This window comes from Suncus etruscus, chromosome 4 (genome assembly GCF_024139225.1).
Source record: "Suncus etruscus isolate mSunEtr1 chromosome 4, mSunEtr1.pri.cur, whole genome shotgun sequence".
Lineage (NCBI taxonomy): Eukaryota > Metazoa > Chordata > Mammalia > Eulipotyphla > Soricidae > Suncus > Suncus etruscus.
In genome coordinates this window covers 161255780-161276154 of record NC_064851.1, presented here as the reverse complement: position 1 = coordinate 161276154, position 20375 = coordinate 161255780, and the positions used below count along the sequence as shown (strand labels likewise).

The 20375-nt window shown below is 34.8% G+C and overlaps 1 long non-coding RNA gene across 1 annotated transcript in view; it reads right to left on the bottom strand.

The window, feature by feature from the left end:
• The window catches only part of LOC126006085 (uncharacterized), a 1493032-nt gene that overhangs the window by 1164970 nt on the left and 307687 nt on the right, over window positions 1-20375 (bottom strand). The window lies entirely within an intron of this gene.

The window sequence follows — 20375 nt, the reverse complement described above, 5'->3', positions numbered from 1 at the left end:
AGATTTTTTTATTACCATTTTAATTTCCTCAATAGTGATGGGTCTGTTTAGATAGACTAGATCATCCTGTTTCAACCATGGAAGATTATAAGAGCCCAAGAATTTATCCATTTCTTCCAGGTTCTCATGTTTTGTGGCATAGTTTATCAAAGTAGTCTCTGGTTACCCTTTGAATCTCTCTACTATCTGTAATGATCTGCCCTTTTTATTTATAATTCAGATTATTAAGTTTCTCTTTCTTCCTTTGTGAGGGTTCCTAGTGATTTATTGATCTTGATTATTTTTTTCAAATCATCAACTTTTGCTTTCATTGATCTTTCAGACTGTATTTTGGATTTCCACTGCATTGATTTCTGCTCTAAACTTTGTTATTTCCTTCTGCCTACCTGGTTTTTGTTCATTTTGTTTGATTAATTTCTAATTTTATAAGCTGTGTCATTAACTTATTTATGTAGGCCCATTTTCCTTCCTGATGTGTGCTGCAAAGCTATACATTTTTCTATTGATACAACTTTTACTGTGTCCCACAAATTCTGATAATTTGTGTCTTCATTCACATTTGTTTTCAGAAATCTTTATTTTTCCTCTTTGATTTCAGCTCTGACTCACTTGTTGTTTAGTAGTGAGTTATTTAATTTTCAGGTGTTAAAGTTTTTTCTTTGGGTCCTTTTGTAGTTCACTTCTAATATCAGTCCATTGTGATCTACAATTTCTATCTTCTTGATTTTTATGGAGGTATGTTTTATAAGCCAGCATGTGGTTTATCCTAGGGAATGACCCATGTGCATTATAGAAAAATGTATAAAAAAATAAAAGGCTCCACCTTTAAATCCTAAAACAAAATTATTCTCAGAACAGTACTAGAGATGCTCTGGCAGCCCGTGCCACCACTGGCCAGAAAACTGTCAGATCACTGAATCTGAGCATTGAACCTCTCGACCAATACAGTCAGGGTAGGATTGCAGAGAGAGTATGCCTCATCCTGCTGGACACAGCTCAAAAGAGCCAAAATTAAAGAGATTAAACAAATATTAATCAAAATAATTAACTTCAAACTAATATATTTAAGGCAATAAAATAACTGAAGTAAAAGACTTGTCATAATAATTATATAATTATTTAAAATTAAATAGCATGGTCTCCAAATATACATAGAATAATAATTTGTTTACAAAAGGTAAATATAAGAACTCTAACTGGAGAAGAATAGCTCTCATTCATTACTTAGTAACACAAGCAGACAAAACTTTGAGTCCTGGGCCCGGAGAGATAGCACAGCGGCGTTTGCCTTGCAAGCAGCCGATCCAGGACCAAAGGTGTTGGTTCGAATCCCGGTGTCCCATATGGTCCCCCGTGCCTGCCAGGAGCTATTTCTGAGCAGACAGCCAGGAGTAACCACTGAGCAACGCTGGGTGTGGTCCAAAAACCAAAAACAACAAAAACAAAAAACTTTGAGTCCTTACTTGGAGAATAAAGGTTGATATGTGAAACATTTTTCTCCTCTGAATAAGAATTTCTTAACTAAACATTAATATTATCTTAATATATTAAAGGGATACCGAGGCTAAGAATTATTTTTCTAGCATCTTTCCAATGACATAATAATGCTACATCCAAAGCTAAAATATTTTTACTATTTTTAAAAGGTTAATTGATGGCTGAAACAAATTGATACCAACATAGGTAGTTCTATTTTTCTATTCAGAGAATTTTACCAATTGACTATTGACTGCTTCTTCATGAAAAAGGAAGATACAGTTGAAAACCCAGCATGACAATTCATCACAAGAAACTCTCTAAAACACAGTACTATTTTCCTTGGTTAGTAATATATTTGTAGTGAGCTCTGCACAGTGTGTGGAGAGAAGGAATGCCTGACCTCCGTGACTCTTTACTAATTAAGTAGGTGAGGATGTAGAAAGACAGACATGTACTCTCAATCTCTGTTGGGAATAAAATCAGCTTGAGGAAATGTGATTTTCAAAACCATTGGCGGAGGTATCACTATTCATCAACTGTCAGTTTTCTTTCCTATAAGAAAGTTGGTCTTTCTTACCAACTTAAAATCAGAATGAATATTTAACTTGCTTTGGGCATAAAATATAACCACAGATAGCATGATAGCTTTAGGGATTTAAGAGCCAAACTAGATTCATGTCTCATTATTCACAATAGTTATTATTCTATAAATTATCCAGAAATAATTGACAAATACTAAGTTATTTTTCCCAGTAGAAATCAGGGTTAGGTTCCTCCGAATCATCAGCCACAAATACACCAAACAACCATATTTGTATTATGTGTATTTATATTTTAAGACAACTTCTTGATTATATCTGACATATTACAGATAATTAGGTACAGTTTTCTTTTCTTATCTTATTTTTTTATTCTTTGGTACAGTTTTCTTTACAATGAAACACCAATAAGGGATATTGTTTCCTAATACCAGGGACAAGACCATTAATAGCTTTGTTTATTCATACTTACAATCTAATTTTCAGTATTCTTTCTTGTTTGCTTCGTTCTCTCATTAACGCAGAGATTTAACAATTTTTCTATCATTTCCATAGCTGTGGTTGTTACAACATAGCTTGGCACTTTTTACTATAGACGTTACTTTATCACTTTCTGGAACACAGAAAGTGTTCATATATAGACTGGCAAATATCCTCTTTCTTTTTCAAGTTGTGCTGTCTGGTTGATTCATTAACATTAAACTCACAGCCAACAACATTCCAAATTGTGCCTAAGAAAAACTAATCTAACATGTTATTTTTTTTGTGTGTCTCTGCAAAGCACATCACAGACTTGCACTTATGAACATGAGACAGCATTTCAACATTACTCTTGGGACCATTTTAACTGGAAAAAAAATGAACAACAAAAATAAAAAGGTAAAATGTAGATCACAATAAATGTCACTTGCTTGCAGCATGGGTGATAAAGAGAAGGCGGTTTCTACCATGTTTGACCTCAGCTGAAAATAGGCAACTGATATTTTTAACCATTCTTGTATATCTGTAAATAATCACTAATGGTATGTTGAATATTGATTTGGAGCTTTCAAGTAAATTTATAATCAATAAATGACTTTTTAAATTCAAAATATATGAATGAGGTTTTTAGTACTCTAGAGTTAACACTGTTCCATATGCCAACTGCTTTGTTAATTTGGTGTTGTTCAGAGATGTCAACTGAATTGAAGAAGCATGAACCCTCCATCCATATTAAACTTGCATTCTATTTGTTTAACCCTAGAGCTGCTGATCACTATGATATAAATCCAACCTACAGTGAATTATACACTCATAGGCTTAGCAATTCTACTCAAATTTATCTAACAAATATAAACATATAACCATAGAAAAATGTGAAAAGTGTATTTATAGAAGAATATCTAAGAAACCATTAATTCAGGTCACCTCTAATAATCAATAATAAGAAACCAAGGTGGTACTCCATGTTCAAAAAAAATTGTTGTTGTTGTTGTTGTTGTCATTGTCTGGGCCACAACTGGTGGTTCTCTGGGTGACTCCTGCCTCTGTGCTCTGAAATCACTCTTGGCAGACTCAGGGCATTATATGGGATGCTTGGAATCAAACTCCATTCAGCCACAAAGCCCTACCTGCTGTGCTATTGCTCCAGCCCAATATTTTTTTTTATATGATAAAACAAAATTTAAAAAACTCAAATTGCTCATGTATCTTTTTAAATCAACTTCTATATTTCTATTAAACTAGAGAACTGCAGGTAAACTTTGAAAAAGGTTATAGATAGCTTAGGTGATTATTTTTATTATTTTACCCTTTAGAGCTGAATTATTTCTAGCTATGCCCATTTAAAGAACAACTTCCTGATAAGCCTAATTGGCTGTTAGTGGGCACCAAATCTATGCAACTCATCAGTATAGATCAATGGGACAGAAATGGAAAAGTATCAGGTGTGATGATTACATTCCAGAGAGTGATTTTTTATGTATATTTGATATATGTGAGAATTTATCTTTAGTATATACCATATACCACAATTTGATATATGTGAGAAATTTACCTCTAGCTAAAACATTTTTCTAATAAATGTGCATCTCATTTGTAATTTTTTAAATAAAATTTTATTACATCTAGTTACCTTTTTTATTAGATTTCTTACTTTATTTAAACACTTTGGTTTATAAAGTTGTTCATAACACAATCGTTTCTGGCCTTCAATGTTCTGACACCAATCCCACCACTAGTGTGATCTTCCCTTCACTATTTTCCATTTTCCACCCACCTCCCAACCTGGTCCCCTTAGTAGGCCCAGAATAATTTGTTTTATATTGCTTGTTATAACAAAATGGTTAATAAAACTATCAAAAATACTTCAGTAAAAGAATATTTGTGAACATTGTTTTATCACACGATGTGATTATTAAAGTCATTGCTAAGGATTTACTAAGCTGCTTGTTGCTAGAAAAGCCTTCTATGTTGTTTTTAGTTATTGAGCTTACTTGGCTTCTATACCACTTTCCTATTTAATTTGGTGTACTTCTACATGATTGTCAATGTTTTGGAATGTACAGAGCAGGGTTCCAGGAATTCAGGATCTGCAGAATTGGGTCAATGTGTTTACAAGACAGCAGCTGTGGGGTATGAGTGTGACTGCTGAGGTTTCTTGAAGTACTCCAGTTTTTAGTTCCCCAAATTTAGAATTTTCATGAAGTTGAAATCTCTGGAGAGGACTAGTCATGTCTTCATCAGTGAAGCTGAGCCATTTTACATGCAGGAAGCTGTGGGTATATATGTGAGTGTGGTTTCTGGACTTTAGCAGGTCAGGGACTTGGCCTTGTTCCATAAACTCCAGACTTCTCAGCCAGATGACCCTTTAGTAATGATTTTAACTAAGGATTTTAGAAAGCATTCTTAAAAACTCAAATTTATTTCATAAAAATTATTTATCTTCTTTAACAGTCATTCAACATTTTCTTTTTTTTTTTTTTGTGGTTTTTGGGTCACATCCGGCAGTGCTCAGGGGTTACTCCTGGCTCCATGCTCAGAAATTGCTCCTGGCAGGCACAGGGGGACCATATGGGACGCTGGGATTCAAACCGATGACCTCTTGCATGAAAAGCAAACGCCTTACCTCCATGCTATCTCTCCAGCCCCCAACATTTTCAATCAAAAGTATCATCTTGTTTATTATTTTGTTCCTGTCTTTTTCACAAATATCATGGTTTACTAAGCATAACTTGAGTGCACATATTTATTTTTGTCATTTTATTTCAATTTAATTTACATCCGTAACTATTATTCATTGTTTTATGAATGATTTGCCTTATAGCTTATGCAGATAACATTGCATTAGTGATTCAATGCCACATAACTCAAAGATATTTTCTCTAAATTAGATCTGCATGTATTTCTCTTAAAAAAATTCTTGTAAAGAACCAAGCTTTACAAAGTTCCTGATAGTTGCATTTTAGACAGATGATATTCTATCACCAATCGCATCCAACATTTCCTTCCACCAGTGTTTCCAAATTCTTGTCCACTCCCAACCAAGCACGCCAGTTTGACAGGCATACTTTAAAATTTGCTGTTTCCAGTTTGGATTTCATGTCTTTAGTATTATTGAGCTTGTGGTTTAGACATATAGTTATACCACTCTACAATATTACCAGTATACCAGAGGACATTGAACCCTGCTCCCCTGTTACTTTCCTTATTCATCTTCTTTCTTATCCCCTCAAATTTTTTTCTTCTGTGTCTTTCTCCATTCTATAGTCTGGGAACAAGAATGATCTAGCCTTACCCTTTATTATATTAGATTCTCTCTTTCGGTTATTCTATATTCACACATATTTAAATGTATTCATAAATAATTTATTCTCATTCATATAAAAATTAGGAAAAAGTCACTTTTAAATACACAGTTTTATAAAGAACTATATACTGTGTAAACAGATTTTACACGAAATATAAAATGGTTATATAAATCCAGACATATATATCCATATATAATATATTTATGTTACACATTTTATAATGAAATACACAATAATACATGTGTCACATATATATGGTTATAAATTATACCTATAATATGTGTTACATATGTATAGTACATTATTACATGTAACATATAACAGACATGACCAGTGTGTTTTTACACGAAATATAAAATGGTTATATAAATCCAGACATATATATCCATATATAATATATGTATGTTACACGTTTTATATATGAAGTACACAATAATACATGTGTCACATATATATGGTTATAAATTATACCTATAATATGTGTTACATATGTATAGTACATTATTACATGTAACATATAACACACATGACCAGTTATCAAAAGGCTAAAATATATAAAAATAAAATTTTATTTTAAATAAATAATTTTTTTACATTATATGAGGAAAAAATATGCACTTTTAGCAGTGTACTTAAAAAATAAGGACTGAGGGACAGCATATGTTTCATATGTCTGTGACTCTGAGTTCAAGTCTTAACATTGCAAAAAACAACAATAAATATATAACATTTTAGAAAACAGATCATATATTTATATAAATAAATTTACTTTAGATATCAAGTTGAATTTGCATCCCATTCTTTAACTGTATGCCCTCTAACGTGGTTATGTTGATACACAAGCCAAATTTAGTGACAATTCAATACAATTTGATTAAAAGATAAAATTCTTCCCATGTTTTACCAGTAGCATAAAATCATTATTAATCATTTAAAATGTTGCTATATTCACAAAAAGTAGCAGCTTTTTACCATACAATTATCTTCCACTTTCAGACCATTCCTATTTATCCTGTTATTTTGTAAACATTTATTTCTAACAAAGGAGGAAAAAAGATCACAAGTAAACTGGAAAGCCAGTTTTGATTTGCTTATAATTTGTGCTTAATGGCTAATTCTTGGATTGGATGCCTTGCATCTAGCTGACCCTGGTTCATTCCCTGGCATCTCATGCTGTGCCCAGCATCCCAGAGTATATTGTGGTGACACTGAATATCTCTGGAGTGATCAGGAATAGTAGAGTATCCTTGGGTCTCCAGCACTCAGAATACTCTTTAGGAGCACCCCAACAAAAGAAAATTAATCTCCAAAAGCATTGAATGAAAAATAAAATTCAATTGCTTCTCACTGGTGAAAGTGATCAAGCATGCAATTCAGCTAATGATTGACTTTACATTAGCTTTTAATTAAAAGCGAAAAGTTGTAATAAATAGAATTGATAAACCCAAGTCAGTGAAGAGTTACATTTTGACAGTCTCCAAAGCACCCTATTTTTTAAAGCTTCTCATGATTTATGTTTGAGAAACTGGAATTTCATTAAAAATAATTGAATGTTTGGAGGCAGTTTTCAGGCTCTTATGAAGTCTATTAATATGTTTGACATAGGATTTTTTTAACAATGCCTTGAATTATATTATATTCTGCAACATCTGTAAACTGTTAATACATTGAGCAATATTCAACCTATTTTAAATCTCTCTCTACCTAAGGGAATGAAAAGAAAATCATATATGTAGGAGTGAATTTAGGTATTACTTCTCTTTGATAGTAGCAATAACTAGTACTTTATTACTTATTTCATTAAAAGTGTTCCCTAGATACTTTCACTAGGGAAAGTATTGTTTTTAATTTCATTGTAAGGTGTAAAATAAGGTTAATTTAAATAAAAATGAGTAAGTAGTATTAGAATTCATGCTCTAATCCTATTTCTTTCTGTTTTAAAACATCTGGTTTTAAAGTTGATAAACTCTGCTATATTCTTTATTTGTAGTTTCCTCCTGCTATACATTTACAAAAACCAGACAACACCAATCTATGTTCAGTCTTGAATTTGGTTGATCATCTAGTAAACACATCTGCTTACTTAAGCTGAGAGGAGAAAGCATCGGCATTCATAGTAAATTGGGAAATCAGTGCTCGAAGGAGCCTTAAGAATAAAAAAAAAAAGGGGAGCCAGCACGGTGGCGCTAGAGATAAGGTGTCTGCCTTGCCAGCGCTAGCCTAGAACGGACCTCGGTTCGATCCCTGGTGTCCCATATGGTCCCCCAAGCCAGGAGCGACTTCTGAGCGCATAGAAAAGAGTAACCCTTGAGCGTCACCGGATGTGACCCAAAACCAAAAGAAAAAAAAAAAAAGAATAAGAAAAAGAGATCAGACTGCAGTAGTACTCAGAAACGTCAGAGAAGATTTCAGAATTTCTGACCTCATTATGCTGGCATGTAAATAAATCTTGAATCATTCTAGAGTTACAAAATGCTTAATAATTGAGTCCTTCCCAAAAAGCATCAAGAATTTGTCTCCATGAGTTTACTTCCACTCACAGAGGTATTGTCAAACAACATTTCACCTATTTGTACAAATAAAAATTCATAATCTCTAAAATGCTATTCCAAATTAAGACTTACCACTCTGATAGAAAAATCTTTCTGAGACTCTCTCCAGCTCCATCCATGAGACAACAAGTCATTTTGGGCTATATAATATCCTTTGAGATAACAAAGATAATATATTGATATAATTTTTAAAGATAGCCAAATAACTATTAAAAGTATCAAAACACTAAAATGTAAAAATTGGTTACACTGAAGCTAAAAGTAAATTTAAATACATTAAATTTGTTAGTATAAAAATTACTGTGAAATGTTACTTTTGTTTTTATTCTGTGTATGTGGCTGTAGAACTATATTATTAAAAATCTATCAAAGAAATGGCTTGTTTTTTATGCAACCCTAGATTAAGTATTTTGTTCCCAGAGAATTAACTTTTCATAGTATTTTCAAAATAAAAATAAAATGCAAGAAAACTCAAAAAAATCATATTTCTTAGATGAGTGAGACCATTCTGCGTCTTTCTCTCTCTGACTTATTTCACTCAGCATAATAGATTCCATGTACATCCATGTATAGGAAAATTTCATGACTTCATCTCTCCTGACAGCTGCATAATATTCCATTGTGTATATGTACCACAGTTTCTTTAGCCATTCATCTGTTGAAGGGTATCTTGGCTGTTTCCAGAGTCTTGCTATGGTAAATAGTGCTGCAATAAATATAGGTGTAAGGAAGGGATTTTTGTATTGTATTTTTGTGTTCCTAGGGTATATTCCTAGGAGTGGTATAGCTGGGTCGTATGGGAGCTCGATCTATGGGTTTTAAGAAAAATGAAAGACATTTTTGCAATAATAATTTTCAGGCACAAAAGAGAAAAAAGCTGGAAGTTACAGCTCACCTCATGAAGCTCACCGCAAAAAGGGATGAGTTTAGTGAGAGAAATAACTATGTTTTGAGTTATTCTAATAATGAGAATGTACGAGGGAAATAGAAAGCCTGTCTAGAGTACAGGTGGGGGTTGGGTGGGGAGGAGGGAGATTTGGGACATTGGTGACAGGAATGTTACACTGATGATGGGTGGTGTTCTTACATGACTGAAACCCAAATACAAACATGTATGTAATAAAGTTGGTTAAATAAAAAAAATCATATTTCAGTTCTGCAAAGTTAAAGCTTTCTATTGTTTAAAAATATTGGTTTGGCTTAAGAATAAAAAAATTACTTGACTTATTTATAAATTAAATTTATTGTTTATATGTCATAAATTCACTGTTTCTCTATCAAAAAATTTATATTTAAAATATACTTAAACTTTTGCAGCTTTTAACTTGATGTCTTTAAAATGGAATGGTGTCCTAATAACCTTCCAACACATCTGCACACAGTTTGAGCCACTGATACCCTATAAGAATACCATATGACTTTGTTCCGAAGGCTCTGGAGATTTTTCTACTCTGTCTGCCAGCCTTGCTTTTTCACTCTAGCCTAGAGTCCATAGTTCCCAACTGTCGCAGCCTATACTGAATCATTCACTTTGCAGTCACAGCAAAGTGAAGCTGTATCCAGGGACTTCGTTTTAGTTACTCGAAGCATAATTCTATGAAAATCTCACTGTGGTCCCATCAAGTTTGTACCTTCTATCTTCAAAGCTTTCCTCTTGCAGTCCTGAGGCCAGCTCAAGAAAACAAACACATATAGGAAACCAACAGTGATGAGCAAGTGTTTTAAACTTGTAATTTCCCATTTTCTACTAGTGAAGAAGAAAAATATCAGAAATTAAAAATATGTTCATAACTATACTTAAAAATACACCAAAGAGGGCCTGAAGCAATAGCACAGTGGTAGGGCATTTGGCTTGCACATGGCTGACCTAGGATGGACCTGGGTTCGATCCCCGGCATCCATATGGTCCCCTAAGCCGGAAGTGATTTCTGAGTGTTCACACTCAGGAGTAACCCCTGAGCATCACCGGGTGTGGCCCAAAATACATATGAATACATATGAACAATAGAAAATATGGGAAAATATCTGCATCGCTGACTATTAGTGAATAAATATCAACTGACAATAAGATATCAACTCACATTGTTGAAAATGTCCTTTATCACAAAGTTCAAAATTAAGAAGTGCTGGAGTAAAAAGAAGTCATCATACACTGTGAGAATGTAAACAGATTCAGCCAATGTGAAAAACAGTATAGAGATTTTCTAAAGTATTAAATATAGATTTATCACATAAGTCAGCAATTACATTCCTACATATTTAGACCAACAATAAAAATACTAATATAGAGACATGCACATTTATGTCTATTGAAGTGTTCTTTATAAAAAATAATATCTGGAAACAACTTGAGGGCTCAATGACATGAATGCAATACTGGCTATAAGAAAAGAAGAAATCTTGCTTCAATTACAACAGAGATGGAATGGAAAGTGTCACACTAAGCAAAATTAGAAAGATAAAGAAAAAATACCAGATTATCTCTCAGAAGTGATAGATAGAAAACAAATCAAGGGAACAGACAATGTTCCAGAGAAAGAAGTTTTTAGACTCTCACACTGTAAAGAAGCATTGAGGTATCCTCAAAGACTGGAAAAAGGAATGCTCTATGAACAGCGGTAGAAGGATTCTGGCATTTGGGGAGGATGTGGTGCGGTGATATTGTATCTCTAAGATAAACATTTAAGGTCCAGGGATATGGCTCAATGTTAAAATCTATGCTTTATATTTAATACACCCTAAATTTGATCCTTAGCATGTGAGCATGTATGCATATCCAAATGCATACAATCTTTTATATTCTGTAAGCCAATATTTTTTATTATTATTTTATTATTTTTTTGTTTTGGAACCACACTCAGCAGCACTCTGGGGTTACTCTTGACTCTGTGCTCAGAAATTACTCCTAGTAGGCTTGGGGACCATATGAGATGCAAGGTCCATCCTTGGTCGGCCACATGCAAGGCAAATGCTCTACCACTGTGCTATAACTCCAGCTCCAGTATTACCTTAATTTAGAAAGGGGAAGCAGAGAAGAGATAGTTCAAATGGTAGAACATCTACCTATCAACTCAATGTCCTGAATTCAATCTCCAGCATTGCATAATCTCTCCAGAAACTGTTGTATGTGATGACTGAACCAAACCAAAGACCTCACAGATTTTACAACTTTTAAAATTTTACAATTTTAAAATTCTAAATATACTGAAAGTCTGCAGACACCAAAAGTGACTTTACCACTTAATTCCAGCTTTCTAGTAGATTATCCTGAGGTAATTCCTTTCTTTATTAAAAAAAAAATCTTTTTAGAGGCCGGAGACATAGCACAGTGGTAGGGTACTTGCCTTGCATGAGGCTGACCTAGGATTCTATTTGACCTGGGTTCAATCCCTGGTGTCCCATAAGGTCCCACAAAGCCAGGGACGATTTCTGAGTGCATAGCCAGGAGTAACCACTGAGTTCAATGAGTGTGGCAGCTAGGATTTATTTAGAAAGGTGCATTATCACAATATGCATTACCAAAGTCACTCTGTTTTGTGAGTGCCACATGGCGCTTGAGCAGTATTTCTGGGAGGAAAATTCATTGAGGCAATGATACACTTTAATAATTGGCTACGACATGGATATTTAGACATTAGATGAATACTAAATTAAGTCCTTGCACTGGTCAAAGTATTAGACATAGTTCACTTTTTATTTAATCATTATCACACCATATATAAAACAATTACAGTTATGAGTATTTAAATTCGACATCAGCTGCAATAAAGTCATAAAGTTAAATAACTCACTCAAGATTACATGCAAGGGCAAGAAGGTAGCGTGTTTGCCATCCCTAGAATCCCTCATGATCCCCCTTAGCTATCTCCAGAGACACCAATCTTGGTCAACATATGGAAAATAACACTAGAAATATAAGATCGAGTATATTTGTATATTTAAGTCTCCTTTCTCCTTTGCTTTTGTTCTGATTACAAAATCACCATATAATTGCTATAATTTCTGAAATATTTCTGATAGGAAATGAAAGCCTAAAATATTTACTTTGTTAACAGTATAAACAGTATTTACTGTTTTGTAATATCATCTTGCATTCTCACTTAAGTTTTTCCTTTTTCTTTCTCTCTCTCCTCTCTCTCTCTCTTTCACACACATTCAAAACCCTTCTATATGTGGTACAAAATATGAATAACTGGAACTTCAGTTGTTTCTAGCTCTCATACCTCCAGCTTGTACAACTAACACAGGGTAAAAAATAATTGATCAACTATGACCAGTTTTATTGGTAGATTTATTTTAAAATAAGTTTAGTAAATGTTGTTTAGAAATAGTAAACTTTGAAATTATTAATTATTCAGCATTAGGTAACAACAACATAAAATAAAAAATCCTAACTGGTAACATTTTATGATTTTTATGGTAACAAACATTCTAACTATGCCTAATCTAATGACATATTTTCAAAATTTAATAATGTTTTCTTATACTCACAAGCCAGAATAAGCCAGTTCAAGCATAACTATGTCCATATGTGGTTTAGTTAAAGCAGGATGAAGATTGGCTCAACATTCAGAAATAATTAAATGTAACTCACCATACTACCAAACTAAAGGAAACAGAGGAGTTAGACACTTGGCTTGCATGCTTCCAGGAGGGGCAGGAGCCCCTTAGTCCTGTCAGGACCAATTCCTGAATCCAGTATCTAGAGTAAATTTTGACAATCTGACAGTCTGACCCAAAAGCAAAAAGAAAAACAGAAATGTCATCTTCGATCTCATATGATGTATACAAATGTATTTGAGGGGCACAATAATACTACTGCTGATAGACCATTTGCCTTGCATGTGTCCAACCTATTCCATCCCTAATATCACATAGATCCAATAGACCAGGAGTATTTCCTCAGTGCAGAGCCAGGAAAAACTTTTTTTGCACTGTCATATCTGACTCAAAAACAAACAAAAAAAAGTATCTGATAGGATTCAGAAAGCATTTCTATGAAAAAATTTAGCAATATAAGAGAAGGAAATATTTTCCAAATCCGGTAGCTCATATTCCATTTCATTTTAAGTATAAATTCTCCACCTAATAAAGAACAAAACATGACATTTAATTCTCATTTTTCTCACTCAACTTTATAAAATTTCAAGTCAATGCAATGAAGCAAAAAATCCAGACTTGCCTCTCCTTCTTGGGTTCTGGGAGTCTAGCAGGAGGGGGTTTGGCAGGCTCCCGCCATGCCGAAGGCCTTCCTAACCAGGCCTAGTGGGGGTGCGGGACTTGGGTAACACCAGCACCCCTCTACCACCTTGCTCCAGATTTCCAGGGCTTCCCCGGGTCACATGCCTGGGCAAGCAGTGAGTTGGGTCCCTTGGTGGAGCTCGAAGGTACCCTAGGCTTTCCCCCATTATCCATTCAGCTCCTTAGGGAGGGTTTGGGTAGGGCCCTGAACTTCTGGCCTCCCATTTTCTTGAAGACACTGGTAATCTCTGTCCAATCTATATTTTCAAAATCACGTGGGGGCTATCGCCCCCATGCGCACAAGAAACATTAATAGTACTCACTATCATTGAATTATGTTTTTATATATGCAGAATGTCCTGTTTGTACTCTGCCCTTTTGCATACCCCTTCATAAGATCATATTTCTCTTTAACTTCCTTAACTCCTATCATCATTACTCCTCATTTACCCTTTCTAACTTAAGTTCTGTAGAGTCCTAAGTCACAGATCAAAGTGGTGCTCTGGAGTTAACACCCACCCAACTATTTTAAAAGGCATAAAAAGGATACTTATGTCTCTTCATCATATTATGGGTGTTTTCTTTGATGGGTATAACTTTTGCTGAATATTTTCTTATACAGTGATGATTCCCCCCCCCCATGTTTTTTATCTTTTCTTTGTGAGCTGCTCAATATGAAATTTGGTGTGAAAGAATCCCTCAGTTTAATGCTTATGTTTGAACCAAGTCATGGGTATTGTTGGAAATGTTCTTACGCCCCCTTATATCTGATAGCACCACGTGGCTTTATTTCTTGTTTGCTTAGGCACACTAAAATGGTAAAATACTATACATACCAATAAGTTCTTATCTAATAGAGATGGGAACACACAAATCCTGTAGTGCAATGAGATCTTACACCCTGAACATTGACATAAAGACCTGGTACAGGCCTCAGAAGAATGGGTATTCTCCATTCACCCCTGATCTAGAGAAGACATCTACAAAACATTCAAGGTTGTATATAACATCACCTAGAGGCATTCCTCTACCAGGGAAGACCCTACAGCTGCTCTGACATCGATCTACTCAAAAAAGACTTCCCTTAACACTAAGAAGACTTAACAAAAACAATGACCTGCTTACTGGACAGGGCTTGCTGTATTGCCCCTTAATTGTGAGGTTTGTCTATAACATCACCTGGAAGCAATCCTCTACCACGGAAAACCCTACCACTGCTCAGCCATCGTCTTACTGAAAAGAGACTTCCCTTAACAATGAGAAGACTTAACAACGACCTGCTTACAGGACAGGGCATCCTGCATTGCCCTTTCATGGTGAGGTGAAACGAGAAGACACTCCACATCATGACTTCAATTTAGGATATGCAGATTTCAGAATCTTTAATACAGAAACATGATACCAACAACAGAGACTGTGTGAAAAGTGTGTTGGCACTACGGACAATGTCTTGGATCGGACGATAACTTGCCTGAAGCCTAGAGTTGGTCTTATGCCAGGAAACTTCAGGAGTAGGATCTCTTTGTATTTAGGCCAAGGTTATTCCTTTCCATGCCTCTCATATTTTGGTGGGCCTATGCAAACAACAATTGCCACTCTAACACCATTTTTACTGTGCTCCTTTGACTGTAATGCTTAAAATGCACCCACTTAAATTTTGAGGTTAAATGCACCCACTTAAAATTTGAGGTTAACTTAAGCTTATATGCATGTACATGGAAATGTAAAAAAATAATATGCCTCTAATGTTTAAGGAGTTACATAAGTTTTATGGCTTTATATTGCCATGTGTGCTGTTAAGAAATATTATAATGTGCTACAATCTGGGGACTTGAGGGACAAAGTAATTGTACATGGATTCTGTTTTATTTATCTTAACGTTCTTTGGCTGAAAGTTCAAAGTTAAGATATCAGCAAGGGGACTTCTTCTGAGAATTATGTTATGGCTGATTGTTCTTCCACTGTAACTTTACCTTGTCCTCTTTCTTTGCATCTTTTGTTCTCATAATTCAAAATAAAAAAAAATAAAAAAAAAATCCAGACTTGTTACTCAGTGCATTCATGGGATCTAAGATTGACTTCTGATATTGAAAAAAATAAACAAAATTTAAAATTAAAACATTTGTTTCAATATAAAGAAATAATGAACAAATTATTTGTGAAAAACTGTGTATACAATATATATCAATACTTAAATTGATATATATCAATATATACACAATATACAATTGTAGACAATTGAGAAACTGATCTCAAAATTATGAGATGCAAATAATATACCAACCTGAAATACCTTTCAAGGAAGAAATGGAAAAGATGAACTTATATCATTAGATTTCAAAGGAAGCTTAAATTAGAGTAATCCATACAGTGAGTACTAGGGTAAAATATTGGTCAATATAATCAAAGAAAAACTGTAAATTGAGATATTACAGCATTTACAATTTTAAACTTGAACCAAAAAGTGATTCTTGATCCTTATTTTGTAAGTCATCAAAAAATAACTAAAAAAAATCTAAAAGTATACACATCTAGATGAAAAATTAGGAAAAATGTTAGGAAAAAAATTAGGAAAAAATTATTTTTGGCAAGATTATAAAAGCATAATATATAAAATGAAGGGAATGTGCTTCTATAACTGTTACTGTTCATTTACATCAATATTCTAGATTTTAAGTTTAATTTTAGGTAAGGAAATTTTATGTATCATTTTTACCAAATAAAAAGCCAGACACTGTTCATTATTGTTATTCTTCTGTCTATACATGACATTTTTTTGCATGGTCTGTTAATATTGCAAATGTCACTGCACCACATGTGGTCTGGGAAGCCTTGCTTCAAATGACCCTGACATATAGCCACTAGCAAGTCCCCAACTCAAAAATAAATTAATAATAAAGTAAAATATAAAACATGCCAAAGTTCATTTAATATAATCTAGAAAATATGCAGGACTTCTTTAGCTAATGCCATTTAAAACCTTTCCTTTCATCTGCCATCTGATGTTATAATTGCCCATGTTTTCTTAACATACTAATAATACCATTCTTGAAATGTATCTTGTCCTATGTCTTTAAAATTAGTATTCTCTCCATATTGAACAACAGAGACATTTTATATTTTATGTCTAACTTTTATAAGTGCACCTGGACTAACCACAAGAAATAAATATTCTAAGACAACATTGTCTTTTAAAATAGTTAATTAACTTTATTAAATGAGAAATGCCACTCCATAATACTCAAATCAGCTATCAAACTAGATGTTAGCAGAAACAATGCACAAAAGTGCTTCTAGCATATAGAAACATAACACTCCAAAACTGGAAGCAATTCAGCTATCAGAAACCACATTAAATAAAATTGAGATGAAAAAACCGGCAGGCATTTGCAGAAGCCGGGTCCCCTATTTGGGACATCAGGTGGGGAAAATCCACGAATCTACGCCTGCCCAGTGGGGCCAAACTGTGAAAAACTGTGAATGCTACCTGAAAATGTCTGTCTATTGTCCTCTTGCGTGAAACTTGTGGGAGTGGGGCGAAAAGAGGCTCCAGAAAACTTGCTCTCTTAGAGGCCATTTTCAGGGCGGGACTCCAGAACATAAAAACTGGCAGGTTTTGCAGAAGCCGGGTCCCCTATTTCGGACATCAGGCGGGAAAAATCCATGAATCTACGCCTGCCCAGTGGGGCCCAACTGTGAAAAATTGTGAGTGCTACCTGTAAATGTCTGTCTACTGTCCTCTTGCATGAAACTCGTGGGAGTGGGGCAAAAAGAGGCTCTTTCTAAGAAAAGAACACCATAGCAACAAGAAGAAAAAATCACACTAAGAAATGTGATAGATCACAGAAGCAAGCATTTCTCTCCGGACGGTCTTCTCTGTTGCATGCTCGGGCCTAAGATTTGATCCAGTGTGAGGCTTCATCCACGGAGGACTCCCTCCCTTAGAGGCAAGTCAGCCCATCCAGAAAGGGCGGAGCCTGAGGAGTGTGCTGCCTGCATCATATAACCAATGAATACCACCACAACACGTAGAAAAACCCACAATACAAGTCTGACAATGGGGAAACAATGCAGGCCAGCATCAGACATAGAGAATGAAGATGACAATTCTGATGACCAGATAATGACCAACCAACTAATCAACCTCTCAGATAAGGACTTTAGACTAGCAATATGGAAGATGCTCAAAGAACTCAAAGAAACCATGGATCGAGTTGAACAGAACACTAATAAGAACCAAGTAAATATGAAGACAGAAATCACAAAACTCCAAACTGAAATAACATGTCAACTAACAGGCCTGAAAAAGTCAGTAAACGAAGTGAATGACAAAATGGATAAGCTCTGGGACAGGGTATCAGAAGCTGAGAATAGACTTGGTGCTGTGGAAGATGAGATACATAACAATTCCATAGAGCAGGAGAGATTGGACAAAAAACTTAAAGCAAATGAGCAGACAATGGAAAAATAAGTCAAAGAATGGGAACAGATGAAAATAGAAGTCTATGATAAGATCAACAGAAACAACTTAAGAATCATTGGAGTCCCAGAGACCCAGGAAGAAAATATCCAGGAAGAATCAACGGTCAAGACATCATTAAAGAGAAACTTCCAGAGCTAAAGAATATATGTGATCAAATCCTGCATGCTCGAAGAGTACCAACCAAAAGAGACCCCAGAAAAACCACCCCAAGACACATCCTAGTCACAATGACAAATCCCACAGATAGAGACAGAATTCTGAAAACAGCAAGATCAAAAGGGGAAATTACTTTCAAGCAAGCATCCTTGAGATTTACGCAGACCTGTCACCAGAAACACTCAATATCAGAAAGCAGTGGTGGGACATAGTGACAAGACTGAATGAAATGAATGCTTCACGCAGAATACTATACCCAGCAAAACTCACTTTCCAGTTTGACGGAAGAATGCATGGTTTCACAGACAAAAAACAGCTCAGAAACTTTACAAACACAAAACCAGTCTTAAGAGAAAAACTGAAAGACCTAATTTAAGACAAGACTAACCAAAAAATACACCAAATTTCGATATAAAGATGGCACTAAATCCCAGGACAATTCTTTCTCTCAACATCAATGGACTAAATGCACCAGTTAAGAGACACAGAGTGGCTAAATGGATCAAAAAACTCAATCCAACCTTCTGCTGCCTACAAAAAATGCACCTGAATAGTCAGAACAAACATAGACTCAAAATAAAAGGCTGGAGAAAAATTATCCAAGCAAACAGCACCCATAAAAATGCTGGAGTGGCCATACTAATATCAGATAATGCAAACTTTATACTCAGAAAGGTTGTAAGGGACAAAGATGGACATTTTATATTAATCAAGGGGTATGTAGAGCAGGAAGAAATAACTCTCCTAAACATTTATGCACCGAATGAGGGGCCAGCAAAATATTTAATACAACTGTTGACAAATCTGAAAAATAATATCAATAACAACACAATAAATGTGGGGAACCTTAACATGGCTTTGTCAACACTGGATAGGTCAACCAGACTGAAATCCAACAAGAATATACTAGACCTGAGGAGAGAAATGGAAGAAAGAGGCCTAGTGGATATATATAGGACACTCCACCCCCAGAAAACTGGATACACATTCTTCTCCAATGTACATGGGACATTCTCCAGGATAGACTACATGCTGGCACATAAAACATACCACCATAATATCAAGAGGATAGAAATTTTGCAGACTACCTTCGCTGACCACAAGGCTCTGAAATTATTTGTGAATTCCAAAGGGACTCAGAAGAAAAACTTTAACAACTGAAAGTTAAACAGCCTCATACTCAATAACCAGTGGGTCCGAGATGAAATCAAGGAGGAAATCAAAAGGTTCCTGGAAACAAATGACAATAAAGATACAAACTATCAGAAATTATGAGACCAGCAAAAGCAGTACTGAGGAAAATTTATAGCTTTGCAAGCACACATCAGGAAGGAAGAAGGAGCTTACATGAGTAGCTTAATGACACAGCTAATAGAATTAGAAATTGCTCAACAAAAGGACCCAAAAATAGGAAGACAGAAGAAAATAACAAAGCTGAGAGCAGAAATCAATGAAGTGGAAACCCAAAAAACAATCCGAAAGATCAACGAAAGCAGAAGTTGGTTCTTTGAAAAAATAGACAAGATTGATAGACCACTGGCAAACCTAACAAAGAAAGAGAGAGAGAGAAACTTGATAACTCGTATTAGAAATGAAAAAGCAGAGATCACTACTGATATGACAGAGATTTAAAGGGTAATCAGAAACTACTTTGAGAAACTCTACGCCACTAAAAATGAGAACCTGGAAAAAATGGATAAATTCTTGGACTCATAATCATCCACGGTTGAAGGAAGAGGATGTAGCATATCTAAACACCCCCATCACCATTGATGAAATTAAAACGGTAATCAAAGGTCTGCCGAAAAACAAAAGCCCAGGCCCAGATGGATTCACTAATGAATTCTTTCAAACTTTCCAAGAGGAACTACTACCCATACGGGCAAGACTCTTTCATGAAATTAAATAAATGGAAACACTTCCAAATAGCTTTTATGAAGGCAACATCACCTTGATACCTAAATCAGACAGAGATACTACAAAAAAAAATTACAGACCCATATCGCTGATGAAAGCAGATGCAAAGATCCTCAACAAAATCCTGGCAAATAAGATTCAATGCCTCATTAAGAAGATCATCCACTACGATCAAGTAGGTTTCATCCCAGGAATGCAAGGTAGGTTTAACATCCGTAAA